At 43.2% G+C, this 13,798-nt stretch overlaps 1 protein-coding gene across 50 annotated transcripts in view; it reads right to left on the minus strand.

The window, feature by feature from the left end:
• mbnl1 (muscleblind-like splicing regulator 1) overlaps positions 1–13,662 on the minus strand; it is a 44,637-nt gene extending 30,975 nt beyond the window's left edge. For 24 of the 50 annotated variants that reach the window (XM_074651182.1, XM_074651176.1, XM_074651170.1 and 21 more), the window contains exon 1: positions 12,823–13,073. The gene's annotated coding sequence lies outside the window, so the exon portion shown is untranslated. Of the gene's footprint in view, positions 1–229; positions 386–6,640; positions 6,931–7,578; positions 8,057–12,822; positions 13,074–13,455 lie in introns of those variants that run through there. The other 26 variants (XM_074651184.1, XM_074651178.1, XM_074651172.1 and 23 more) reach the window with 8 other exon arrangements.
• Positions 13,663–13,798: the final 136 nt, after the last annotated feature.

Here is a 13,798-nt window from a genome sequence, read left to right on the forward strand (position 1 = left end):
GCTGCTAAACTATGCGGCTGTGGGAATGAAGAATATGTAAAAATGTCAAAAATGCAGGGGTGTCAGCTAAAACAAATAAAACTTTCACCCGCCCTGCGCTCTAAACACACATGGTGCTCACACACGCTCATCACGCCACACACACAGAAACACACAAAGCAGCCATTCACAACTTTCCACCTCTTCTGGTCAAACGCAGGAAAATCTGATCGAATCCTTTATCACTTACAGTCCAGTACAGCAAAGCCGGCCATTGCAAAAAGTGCTAAAAGGTGAAAGAAAAGGAAGAGAGTGAAAGCAGAGGGGAAGTCGAGGCAGGGCAGGAGGGAGAAGAGGTTAGTCATTTCCCTTCTTGCGAAGCGGTGTGAGAGTGGGGACCAATGAGAGTTTGCAGAGTTGCAGCAACATTCTGGGCTGAGCGCCAGGTGAGAGCAGGGGGAGGAGCGAAGAGGAGGCTGACCTGCCTGCTGCTAAAGGAAACGAGAGAGAGAGACGAGCTGAACTAATCACTCTGCTCACTATTTCTATGACTACCTGATTTCTCGAACAAACAGCCTTTCATGAAAGATCCCTGATAATATTATTCTCCATCAACTCAAGCGTTTCTAAATAAAAAAAGTATCACGATTGCAGCAATACTGCAATTACCTCACACAGATATGAACTTGCCTGCTGTGATAATATAATGTATTCATAAACCAAACTTCCCCATTTATCAAATGCAGAAGAGAGTGGTTTTTTTTTTTATTATAATTTTGGCAGTGGTTTCTATTTTTGGTGAATCCATTGTACGGGTTTGCTCGGGGAATTTGAATGATTGGGCTCCCGTGGGTTCCAGTCGGCTCTTATCGCACAGGCAGGGTAACTCACCACACCCTGCGTAGAGAAATCGCTTTTCCCAGAACAGCATGTGCACCTTCAGCAATGCTACGGACCGCTTCCAACTTTACAGCACTGCAACACTGCAACGCACTATATCAGAGCCCTGCAGCAGTACAGCCCAGGTCATGATGACCCAGCAACATGGATATACGTTACAGAGCAAAGGAGGGGGAAACTGCTTAGTTTCACCTTGGATGACCCCCTACGCTAGCAAAAGTAGCATTACTGCTACAAATGACCTTTGGAGTGCTAGCATAATCATAACACAAAGGCTACAACAGCCCCACAACACACACACACTCTGCCATATCATGCACTTTAGAGGGGAGACTAAAATAACTTTTCAATTACATTTTCAAAAAACAGAAAAGATATCACCTCACAGCTAAATATTTTCACATGACAGATAATAACATTTTATTAAATGCTGCCAATTTTTAAAAGAAGCAGTAATAATTCTTTGTCAGTTTATATAATATTTTCATGGCAACATTTTTTCTTTAACGAAGTGCGGCTAGATTGAATGTCTTGTTTTTGGAATGAAATTTCATATTTTTATCTTCATTGCTGTGAAAATGTCAACTCTGCCAACTCTAATCCCTCTGTGTAATCCTGTATGCCCCCAGATCTGCGTTTTTAATATCATATAATGTTGATGTAACGTGTATTTATTGCTACAGCTCAGTCTCATAGAGCTGATGGCAACACACTTTTACAACCCAAATATACTTTGTAATAAAGTTGAGTTCAGGTGAGCGAGGCTCATCAGACTGAACTCGAGCCACAGCTGGACACAAACTAACGAGGCGGGATAGAGATATCTATTATAAAATGTTTTAAATTGAAGGTACCAGGGGCTGTCTTCAAATCAAATGAGAGAATGTGATGACTTGATGCATGAGAAAAAAAGCCCCCTGCGTTCTGTCTGGCTGCCTAATCTGTTTCTATGGTTTCTGTTAGAGTCAGATGAGCACATATCTGTGAGGGAGAGACAAGGCGGTATGGTGTAAGACAGTGCCAGAGTGATAATGAGCGCTCATTATGATCCATCATGTCTGGACATGGGTGTCCTTCCCCTATTGATTTCTTCATCTCTATGGTCTGTCTTGTCAGTATGCCACTCCCTCTATCTAATTGCACTTAACTCTGCTCTCTGTGTTCACGGCATCCATTTCAAATAGATGACTATTTAATACAATCTACTTCCCCTCTCTTACCGCAGAATTTATACTGCTTTAACCAGTGGATCCTACTCTACTCTACTTTAGTCTTCCTTCCATCCATGCCTCTGCCTTCGTGCCCTCGATGTGACTGTCTGGCGTGCATTCTCTTCCAGCATCCTCAGCAGCACTCCCTCCTCAGACTCCCAAGGTCTTGCAAGCTGGTGCAAGGTCAACCACACTGGAGAAGGGGAAGATGGCCAAGAGAGCGACTGTATGCTTCCTATCAAGCTTTAAGGACACGTGGCAGAAACAGTACGTGGCTGCAAAGAAGAGGAAGTGTGTGTTTTTCAATATCAGCTCACGGTCATGTGACACCAGCATATGCCTCAACGGCGCAAACGATTTCTGACACTCACTTTCTCTTGGTAATGAGCCACTAAACAAATCTGTTCTCGACGAGTCAAAGACGCTGTTGAAATTAAACTCTTCACCTCCGCTGAAAACCGCAAACTGTGCAGAACTGCCACCGATTTTGCACGGTGGACTGTCATGGATGATGCTCAGACATTATGTGCTGTTTTTGAACACAGAGAGCTGTTTTGTTATTAAGGCATGTCTCAACTGATTGAAAAAAAAAAAGTTGGAGCGATCAAATAAACATGCTTGTTGCTAATCTGGGCTGGATTAAGTTTCATTGTGACTAACTGCTCGAGACAAGAGGGAGTGGTTCACAGTTATGATAAGACTTCCTGAAATATGGCACGTTATTAGTCGAGTTTAGCAGATCTTAACACCACAGGTCATGAGTTGGAGGCTCTATTTTCATAATCGCATAGGATATAATACACTGGGGCTAACTGATGCAGTAAAGTGAAGCAAAATGCTGCTTGTTATATTGCAACATCTGTTATGGCAACCTAACTAACAAACCATAGCTCCTATTTTCAGCCTTGACTGCAGAGGAAGAGGCATCCGTCTCTTTGGGTTTGCTGCTGTCCAGTAAAAGGAGTGGTTTCAGCATATTGACAGAGGTGGAGTCAGGGTGACAGTGTGCTGAGACAGGTCATCTCAGTGGAGGACGCTGGAGGAAATGCAACACCCCTGGGCCTCGCTCCTGCTGCTGCTCCATGTGCTAGGAATATAGCATGTCAATATTGCACTCGCTGACCTTTACATACACACTACTAGTGCAGACACTTGTCTCTTGATCTTTTCCGTTCTGACACACTCGTACTGAGAGGCTGAGGGCTGGTACGCTAGCCACCGTAGCTCTTCTATACCACATACATCTGCACATCGAGTTATCTGCACTTCTTTTGGTGATGCAACCTTTCATGTTGGTTGGGAGATCGCTCCCAGTAAGGTCTGCAAAAAATGAGTATACGGTCTAGGGGCAACAGCACATTGCATTAAAAAGAAATGATGAATATACTATTTATCTATACTTAAAGTTTGTTTGGTTACAAGTAGAGGTTATAGATGAAAAGAGCTCACATGGACAGCCATGCTCCATAAATTCTTGTTAATTTGAGTATCACCTTTGTCGGTATTGTTATCGACCTCCTTACTGTCATCAGTATCAAGTCGTCATCTCCTCTCAACTATTAGTTTAACTCACTTATTTATCATTGGGTTAAATAACGTGGTTCTGAAAGTGAGTCTTAGGCTAGGAACGCACAACAAACAATGCCTATTGATTCCTCTGAGAGCAAACCTCTGGAGACAATTAGATCTCTTGTTTAGCATACATGGACAGAGCTATTCACACACACACACTCACACACACACACAAGACACACAAATGCAAACCTATACAAACACACAAACCGCTATGTGTCCTGACAGAGGGTATTCTTAAAGCTGTGGTGAATATCTGACTGTGTGTGCAACACTGCATCTTTGTGTGCGTGTGTTTGTGTGTGTAAGGATGTGGTGAAGTCAACGGACAGTGAGGATAATGGCAGGCCTTATGGTTTAATGAGTGGCTCGTTGGCTCACATTTATGTTGTCTGTGTGTCAACGTGCTGGGACATCGTCAGGCTGGTTCCCACATATACAGACAGGTTCGAAATTTAAGGAAAACCTGAATAAACGAGAGCAAACACAATGGATGAATGGGTTTGATGAGTGCTAAAATGACGTGAGTCATATGCCGTGACCTTAGCAGTCACCAATTTAACATCGGCGGGAGATTTTGGACAGGTTTATTAGATGAGGGAATATCTTTTGGAGGAATGATGCCCATCCAGTAGAGTTTAAAGACACGTAAAATATATATTCCACATTTTTCTTGAAGCTGTTCTGGCAGATCGTGGTGGAGCTTACTAAGACGCCATTTATGTTCGTTTTCCCCTTTTATTTGTGCCTATTTTATATATACTGTATATTATCATTTATTACACGGCTTTGTTGAATACTCGATTCTGATTGGTCAATCACGGCACTCTATGTTCTGTTATTTCTTTAAAACAGACCGTTGCTATGTATAACAGACCGTTGCTATGGATGCAATCTGATCTTGGACGCTGGAGAACCATTTTTGTGTAAAACTATTGATTTTTTATGTAAATAGCTGTGTAATAAGCGGGATAATGTACAGCTAGCAGGTCATTGCTGTGAAAAAAAAACCTTCAGGGTGATGCAAAACCCCTCTGCATCGCACTGAAGGGGTTTATTTCACAATAATGACCGGCTCGCTGTACATTATCCCTTACGTATTGCTTAACCTATTTGTTTGTATCTATCTATCTATCTATCTATCTATCTATCTATCTATCTATCTATCCCTCTATCTATCTATCTATCTATCTATCCATCCATCCATCCATCCATCCATCCATCCATCCATCCATCCATCCATCCATCCATCTATCCATCTATATATCTATCAATCTGTCTATCTATCTATCTATCTATCATTTACAAACATACAGAACAGTATCTTTTTCATTCCTGAGCATACGCCACAGTGTCTAATCATGTATGTATGTATGCTGTGTGCCTTGTAACAGCGTACATGATTAGACATGCTGGTTTAGCTTCTTTATCAGTAAATTACATGCAAACATACTTAACCAGTGACCAATTTTATCTGTATAATTTAATTTAGTCAATCATTTACATGGAGGACAGGCCATGCTAATGTACCCGCCACTTCCACTGGCTTGTGTCAGGGCCTGCTGCTAATATAGCACACAGTCCCAGTGCAGTCACAGTGATAGAAACAAAGGCTAGGCAGTGAGGTGGCTAGAAAGAGACTGTGAGGAGTGAGAGAATGTGACTATTGGGGCAGGAGTGTGTTATTAAATGTTACAGCCATCTGTCTCCGCCTCAGAGATGGAGAGGTTTGAGATGTCAAGGCTGTAAGCAGGAGCTGATGCAACTGGGCAGGCTTGTGTTGACACAACACACTCTGGACAGAACAACAAAGAAATAACTAGACACTTATTACTGACTCCACGAACAGCAGCTTGGACATGCTGCTCGCCCTGCTTATTATCACCGCTGTGTGGTTCAGACACAGGTGGACGCTAGCTTTGTTTCCTCTATACTGCAATATCTGCTAAACAATTATTGCTGACTACCTGATATCACGGCAAGTTAACGACTCAGCCGAGTCTCTGAAAGTGGTTGAAGTCAATCAACTTTAGCTTAGCTTGGAATTACATTAAGTGGAAGGTGTCTTACTCAGCTAAAGCTGTGTCAAACTGTTGCTCAGAGGGGTTGAAATGTGGTCATAACACAGTTTGAATATACGGACAAGACCTCGTGTAATAAAGGCTTAACCTGTCAGCGCAGATTCAGCAATGCATGTAATCCTGTCTGTAGGGCAGATCCTAGATCAGGGGGCAACACACGGAAATGCAGAGCAATTTGTACCTGAGTTCACACGCATCAATGCACAGAGAGAGAGAGAGAGCGAGATCATCTTTGACATTATTAGCCATAACATTCACATTGACAACAACCGCACGTTTCCTCAGGCTTCTGCTAGACAGACATTGATAGTCTACCAGCAGCGGAGCTACCGTTGGGACTTTAGAGAGTCTCAACAATGCAATCTGCCACACATCTGTCTGTGTTGCGCACGCTTGCATGTGTGTACATACTTGTGTGTGTGTGTGTGTATGTGCTACTGTCTGAGCCACCCTGAATCCCTCTAAGTCACAACAACAACATTCCTCATCATCGCCCCAACCACGGACACACCACCAAGAGGAAACCCAGAGAGGCGAGGAGGAGGAGGAGGGCAGAGGTAGCGAGGAGAGGGACAAAGAGGGGAGAGAAGGAAGGCTAAAGTTTAAAGCTCTGAAGATCCTCTGGCTTTCACATACCATGTGGATATGTGGATTATACCAGAATCATGTCCTGCTGTTATTCAGACAGTTTTTGGACTCTCTGAAAGAATGAATGCCTACAAAAAACTTTTCTGACAAATAGCCAGATTTTATCGCATGTAAGAAACTACTTTCGGTCCGTTTACCTTAGCGTGATCCGCACACACATACTTAACTTAACTCCTGAAAGAAAGAAAAACATTACAGGGCAATCTCACGTTATCTCTCAAAGCCCTAATAAAGTACAAAACTACTTACTTTTACTCCAGTTCAAACATCGACAAGTAAAATCCCTTTATATACTGGGTCTCCTTCTCCCTGTCTCTCTCGTTCTTGCCCCTCTTTCCTTCTGTCTTCAACTTTCTTCCTCTCTCTCAGTTACTCCCCCTCTGTCAGACGCATGAAAACACTCACTTAGTCACACACACAGACACACACGCACACACTAAAGCACACACTCCCACAGACAGAGTCACCCTCTCACACACTCTCTCCTCCCGCGACCCGGAATGCTTGGCAAGATCCAACTGTACTGAAATACTGTGCTCGCCATATAAGGTAGCAGCAGCTTCATATGTCACACGTAATTTACATGCAGCGGGGCGGGAGTTTGCCCTTACACGGCACGCACACGTAGAAACACACATTACACACATGCAAAACCATGCTTCCCTCCCTTTAGACTGACGCAGCAGAGGGAGGGAAGAGGTACAAGAGAATCACATTTTTAACCATCCTCCTTGTTAACCAAGCCCTGCAGGATAACTCCCAACATGTCCAACGTTGAGTCAGACGGAGGGAATGAAAGCTGAGTGGGCGATCTATTGATCCTCTCCACTGCTTCCTGGAACAACCGTGGCCCTCCAAACACACACACACACCAGCAAATTTTCTTGCTAACTAGCGCTACCCTCAGGAAGTAGCTATTGTGACTGTCTGCTGTGAGCCAAGAATGTGTCTTACTGTGTGTACGTGCATGTGTGCGTGCCTATATCTATAAAACAAGCCGTAACAAATCAATGTTAACCCTGTGGCCCACATACTGAGCAGACACTAAAGCAAACAATCCCCATATCTCTATCTATGTTCCAATGCACAGACGCTTACTTTGGAAAGTACAGACTGCAGCACACACAGGAGGAAAGATCTAGATAAACCAATGAGACAAGGAGGAGGGTTACGAACCAAGCTCTTACCTCTCACATTGCTCTCCAGTTTGTGTGTGTGTGTGTGTGTGTGTGTGTGTGTGTGTTTGCCTCCGCGTGTCGATTGACTCTGTGTTTTGTGCGTGTGTTCAGACAGGCCGCGACAGCAGACCCCCAGGCACCGGCTGGACCATTCTCAGGCAGGCAAGGCAGAGCGCAGCAAGGCAGAGCGACTGGCAGGAGGACAGGCAAGCGAGTGAGCGAGTGAATCAGCAGCGAATGAGTGGAGGAGCTGTGCGGAGCCGAGCACCAGAGTGAGAGAGCGAGGGAGGGATAGGGAGGGAGAGAGAGAGAGAGAGAGGAGGAGTGTTTGTCTGTGTGATTTTGTGTGTGTGTGTGTACGTTGCAGCGTTGGCCGTGTGCGCTAGTGTCTCCCCTCCCCTGCCTCTTGAAGTGGCTGTGCTGAGCTGTGCTGAGACGGGCTGGGCTGTGTCTCTACTGACTCCCCAGCCTCTGGATCGTCTGTCTGCTGCCAGAGGAAAGTGGTGCTCGCTGGGTGGCAGTAGCAACAGCTGTGGAGGAGGAGGAGGAGGAGGAGGAGGAGGAGGAGGGAGCCCTGACTGCACTGGGTATACAGATCCTGCAGTCCCCTCTCCCCTCCCTCTCTTCCTCGCTGAGGGCTGGCCACGCCCCCCCCTAAAACAACACCAGGAAGTGCTGGTTCTATTACAGCAACACTGCCCTTGCCTATCCAGTGAAGCTGAGGAAGGAGAGAGGGAAGAGGGAGGGAGGAAGGAAACACTGGGAAAGCATAGCAGGAATATGAAGAAGGAGAAAAGAAGGGCGATTAGTAACATAGAAGCAAAGAGAGGCTATATGCAGAGTGACGAAGGGCATCCGAAATAAAAGCTGGGATAGTGATGGTAAATGCTACCAGAGAGGGAAAGAGTGAGACAGAAACAATGAAATAAGGGATTTAATGAGGTGAAGAAGGAGAAAAACAGCGTTTGGAAAGAATGAATAGATTAAGGGAAAGAATTACGGAAAGGAATTTACAAGGAGTTTGCGACAGATTAGGTCTGGCTTCTGTCAGGATCCGTTCTTCTGCTGTGGCGTGCAAACCCTCAGACACCTCAGCTCAGCCTCACACTCACAGCTCTTGCCCACACTAAATAACCGCACTAAATCAAATTGGACTAAGTTAGTAAGTGGCTATACATTCAGAATAATACAGAGCGTGTAAATACTCCGGAAATGGCTATTCAAAAAGATGCAGACCAGGGTTGCAGGTCGGCAGCATGTTGTAAAAAAGGCGAACCGAGACAACACTGAGGCAACTGCTGCTGCCAACTTTCCTGTATTGTTGTTGACTCAAGGCTTCTGCCGCCACAACCCCTTACATCCAGGGGGAAAGCCAGAGAGGCTAAAAGAGCCTCCAAGAATTTGATTTGGACCTGATGCTGCAATATCCGGTAGCCATGGAGACAGTGGCCTTGGCATCTGCAGGAATCTTTACAGGTTTTGAGCTGTGTGCTGCTGACGCCAAGTTCTCTGTCTGATCCTGCATACTGTATTGTCTATGACTCACTTCATTTGAATGTGATCAAGGAGAAAGTGCATTCATAATGCTGCCTGAACTGAAAATAGCCTTGCGACGTATTTTCATTTACAAAGAAAGGCAAATTCCACACACACTAGAGCTGAAATCAGTTTGACTGCAGATCACACCTGCATCCGTAGAGAGATGTAAGAACCGCTTTCTTTCTTTGGTGTATTTGCATATATAATACTGCAAAATGCTTCTCCTATGTAAAACTGTCACGCCTGTCTGTCTGTTCCATCTCTTCCTTCTCTCTCTGGACCAGCTTCTATTGCTGCACAGCTCTGTTTAATACAAAGCTGGTGATAAGTCATCTCTAATTTACACAGCAGGCCCTTAAACCCCGGGTGACAATCTGTGGTAGAGCCCCAGCTGCAGTGCTAACCCTTTACCTAGCCAATATTCTGGTGCAATGTGCCTGTGTAGTCTGAGGAAACATGTTGTATACCCCAGACAAAAGGAAGACGTCATAGGATGCCAGAATACTATTTTTCTGAGTTGATCAAATTGTGATAGACAGCGCCATTATTAGCTACAACAGTAACATGCATGCCTTGATCTATTTCCAAGCGTCATTCATTAGTGATGGAAGGAGGATCTATTTCCAACCATGGAAACAGCCCTGCTAGAATACATACTGTACAATATGTCTTTTAGATTAGCAGAGCAATCTGTTTGACGGCCGATCAATCGAAGCAGCAGGTCACTCGAACCTCCGAACGGAGTTTTCCTTGACCCATAATGAAGAAACATGGTGATTGATGTTGTCGTGGCTCAATAGGAGACACATTAGCAACGCCTCCAAAGATGTGGGCTTTCTGAAACTCAGACACTGACGTGGAATTTCCCCTCTTCTACTGCTGCTGAGTGTATGCCAGTGCTTCTGCTCCTTTCTGTCTCTGCGTCTTTCTTTCACTCCTCTGTCCTGCTGGTCCATATTTCCGATTCATTATCATTCTTCACATGTTCTCTATGAGTCTGTGTTTTGTTTGGCAAATAACCTGATCAAATGTGCAACAGGAGCCTATTTCCCCTAACCAGAAATAAGTTTATCCAAGTACTTTCAGTTTACTTTGTATGTACTTATTAGAGATATACTTAACAAAAGTATACTTAAGTATACTTGGCTCATACTGACAAGTTTACAGAAAAGTCTATGTATTCTTGCCTTATAGGCTTACACATAGGTATACTTGACCTGTAGTTGTGCTTATTTTTTAGCCTATTAAAGTGTGTGAGAGTTTGTAAAAAGATGTTTTGATACGAATTTACTTCAATTCATCAAGAATTTTCTAAGTTTTTGGATTATCTGTTCACTGAATAATATAATAATAACAGCAATGATATAATAATAAGACGAGTCTCAAGTCAAGTCTGAAGTCACTGTTTGTGTGACTTCAGTGCGACTCGAGTCCAAGTCGCAGACTCGAGTCCCCATCTCTGCTAAAAAGTGGACTACAATTATATACAAGTATACTTGCAGGATAAAACACTTTTAAACTATTTGTTAACTGAGAGTATACTTTAAAGTGTACTTTCATAAACTATAAAGCTGGCTACAAGTATACAAGTAAACTTGCAGGATAAAACACTATTAAACTAGTTGTTTACTGAGAATATACTTTAAAGTGTACTTTCATAAACTATAAAGCGGGCTACAAGTATACAAGTATACTTGCAGGATAAAACACTATTAAACTAGTGGTTTACTGAGAATATACTTTAAAGTGTACTTTCATAAATTAAAAAGTGGACTACAAGTACAAAACTAGTAAACTATCAGTATACTAATAGTATAGTTGCAGTACAAAATAAAACTTAAATGCAAACTAGTTGAACTCAAAGTTTACTATTCTTACACTTAAAGTATACTAAAAAGTATACTTTTATAAACTAAAAAGTGGGTCAATTTAGTCCCAAGAAGTATAAATAGTACACTGGTAAGTATACTACTAGTAAATTGATATTAGTATACTTACTATATAAAGTATTCATGAACTTTATTTAAGTATACTTCATAAAATAAACTTGAAGTATACTACTGTTTTGTGAGGTTCTCGTTTTCTACTTCTTTTTCCTTTATCTGCAGGGAAATCAGTCACACATGTTAACTTCCTGCTCCACACGTCTTGTGTCTCACAGATAAGAGGGTGGTGTGACCGTTGCTCTCCATAGGAGATCAATGAGGCCGTAGAGCTGTTTAGGTATGAGGCAACAGGAATCAACATCCTGGGGTTGAGCAAACTACTCGCATACATAACCAACTGAAAACAGGAAGAGGTGTGTGTGGGGATGTGGTGTAGTTAAAGGGGAATTCCACCGATTTTACACATTAAGATCAGTGAACTAGTCATGGGGAAAGTCTGAGAAAGTAACGCAAATAATGTCATTATCAAGTTGCATTATATGAGATTTTCTGTTGCACGTATATTGATCAAGTACTTCGCATTTATGAAAGTGACGTACTAAATTGCTAAAGAGCAGAGTCATTTTACAAGGAGGCTCTGAATATTCTAGAAACTCCCTCACACTCTATTCGTCACATTAACCCTAAACCAACACAGGCTGGCACGGGGTGACCCCTCTGCCTCTGTCAAGCCATCAAATCCTAACCCCTCACCTTCGTCCACCCTTTACTTTCTCTCCCTCCTCCCTGATGAATGCAACTTTCCACCTTAAGCCTCCCTATCATCTCAGCGCTCTGCTATTTCCCAGCACTCTGTAAATGACACTGGCTGGCTGATGTGAACTCTCACTCCACTGAGGAAATGTCCCAGAGCTTTTGTGTGCCAAACTCCGACAGCTCATCTATCACTAAGGCCGCAAATACACATTACACTCCCATTACAGACCATCACAGCAACAACTGCAACAGTACACAGTCTTGCGGAAAGGCAATCACTACAGCTTATTCTGCAGAATGAGAAAGCAAAATATTGCTTTGAGGTAATTTCTACACTTAAAACAACTTCCGCCTTTACTTTATGTTACTTTAAAACAGGTGGGGAATATCCTACGCAAACAAAGATGTTAGAACTATGCAACGCATTGCTAAAAATGTACATGAAAGTGGGACAAACTGAAAATACTCCTTTTCTAACGTGCACACTTGCAGTCATATTTCCCTGCTGCATGCTTGTGGTTTTTCTCTTAACTTCACTCCACTTTGACGCAGTGAGGGGAAGCAGGTGCAATTCAAGCTGTCGGGTTTGAAATACAGAGAGAGGAAATAGCACTCTGTCTTGTCCCCATCTGACACCATTGTGTGTGTGTGCAAGTGTGTATGCACCATTCAAGCTTGAAGCTTATCTTGGAGATAAAATGAAAACGAATGGAAACTCCCTCCAAAAGAGGCCTTTCACTCCAGCTTCTAGCAATTTTTCAGTCTAAATGTAGCCTGCAGATATACTGCTGTGAATATCAAATAAACTCTTCGTACATCCCAAAACTTCTTACAAACTTTATACCGCTATACAAAGTAGAGGAAAATACTGCAAATCCTAGAGCTGACACACTTACGTCTTTGTATCAGAGGAAATTTAGTTTGTTGAAAAAAGGGAATAATCACCAATTACACAAATATAAAATCTTACGAAACATATCAATAGAAAAAACTCAATAATACCAAAAGTCATTTAAAGTTGTCAACAGATATTAATCCTATAGAAAAGTGATGTTATAGCCAGCGAGCTTACCTGTGTGTTTGTCTATCGCTGACGCGCCAGTGGGACTGATGAAGCCACTTCAACACAGGTCACGCTGACGCAATGCACTATGGGACGAACTAACATCTTCATTTCTCTCTTCCCCTACTTCTCTCACTCTCATCTCTCTCTCTCACTCTCATAATAGCACCTTCTGCTTGGCAACGGCCATACCGCAAATGTGGTCAGGTTTACAGCGAACCATCACTGCGCAACATCAAGTCTCCATGACAACCACTCCTTATCTAATTTGCATCTTCTGCTTGCATTATCTACTGACGCCAAATATGGTCACCTTGTTATTTTCCCCGCCTCTTTCTGCCCCCTTTTTTTTTCAACTTCCTCTTTCCCTCCATTTTCACAACTGTGTGTACTTTGTGTCTAACGTACTGTATATGCACACACAGACATGCTTGCAGCCTGTGAGTGTGTGAAAAGAGGAAGTGCCTGTGTGACATTAGACCTGTTTGCAGCCTGAGAGATAAGCAGTGAAACAGCTTTTTTAAATCAGGAAGTAGGGTGTTGTAAAGGCTGCTGTTGAGGGACTTAAAAAAGAAAGGAGATGCTGCAGTATGTTATCACAATAATCCCATGGCAGGTACATCGTCACTGGATTTCACTCACCCTCTCAGTTCTTCTTCTGTGAAGCTGGTGCGTGCATTCAGCCTCCTCCTCTTCCCCCAAGGACTGTGTCTATCAAACGATCACTGGAATGTTGAAGCAGGCCCCTGGAGCCCACACATACAGCAGCACTCAGCAGCACTCAGCACCTGTCTCCGACTGCCAGCACAGAGAAAGAGACGCGGTCAATCACACTGGACAGCGCAGCAAAGAGGAAAGAGCAGCTGAGAGTGGGAGGAGGACAAGCATTTTATCAGCAGAAAAAAAAAACCTAGACAGAGCAGGTTGCATGTTATGTGCAACGCACCACAAGATGGCTAAAGCACTCCATCATTATTAAATCAAT

Source organism: Sebastes fasciatus, chromosome 11 (assembly GCF_043250625.1).
Source record: "Sebastes fasciatus isolate fSebFas1 chromosome 11, fSebFas1.pri, whole genome shotgun sequence".
In the NCBI taxonomy this organism is placed as follows: domain Eukaryota; kingdom Metazoa; phylum Chordata; class Actinopteri; order Perciformes; family Sebastidae; genus Sebastes; species Sebastes fasciatus.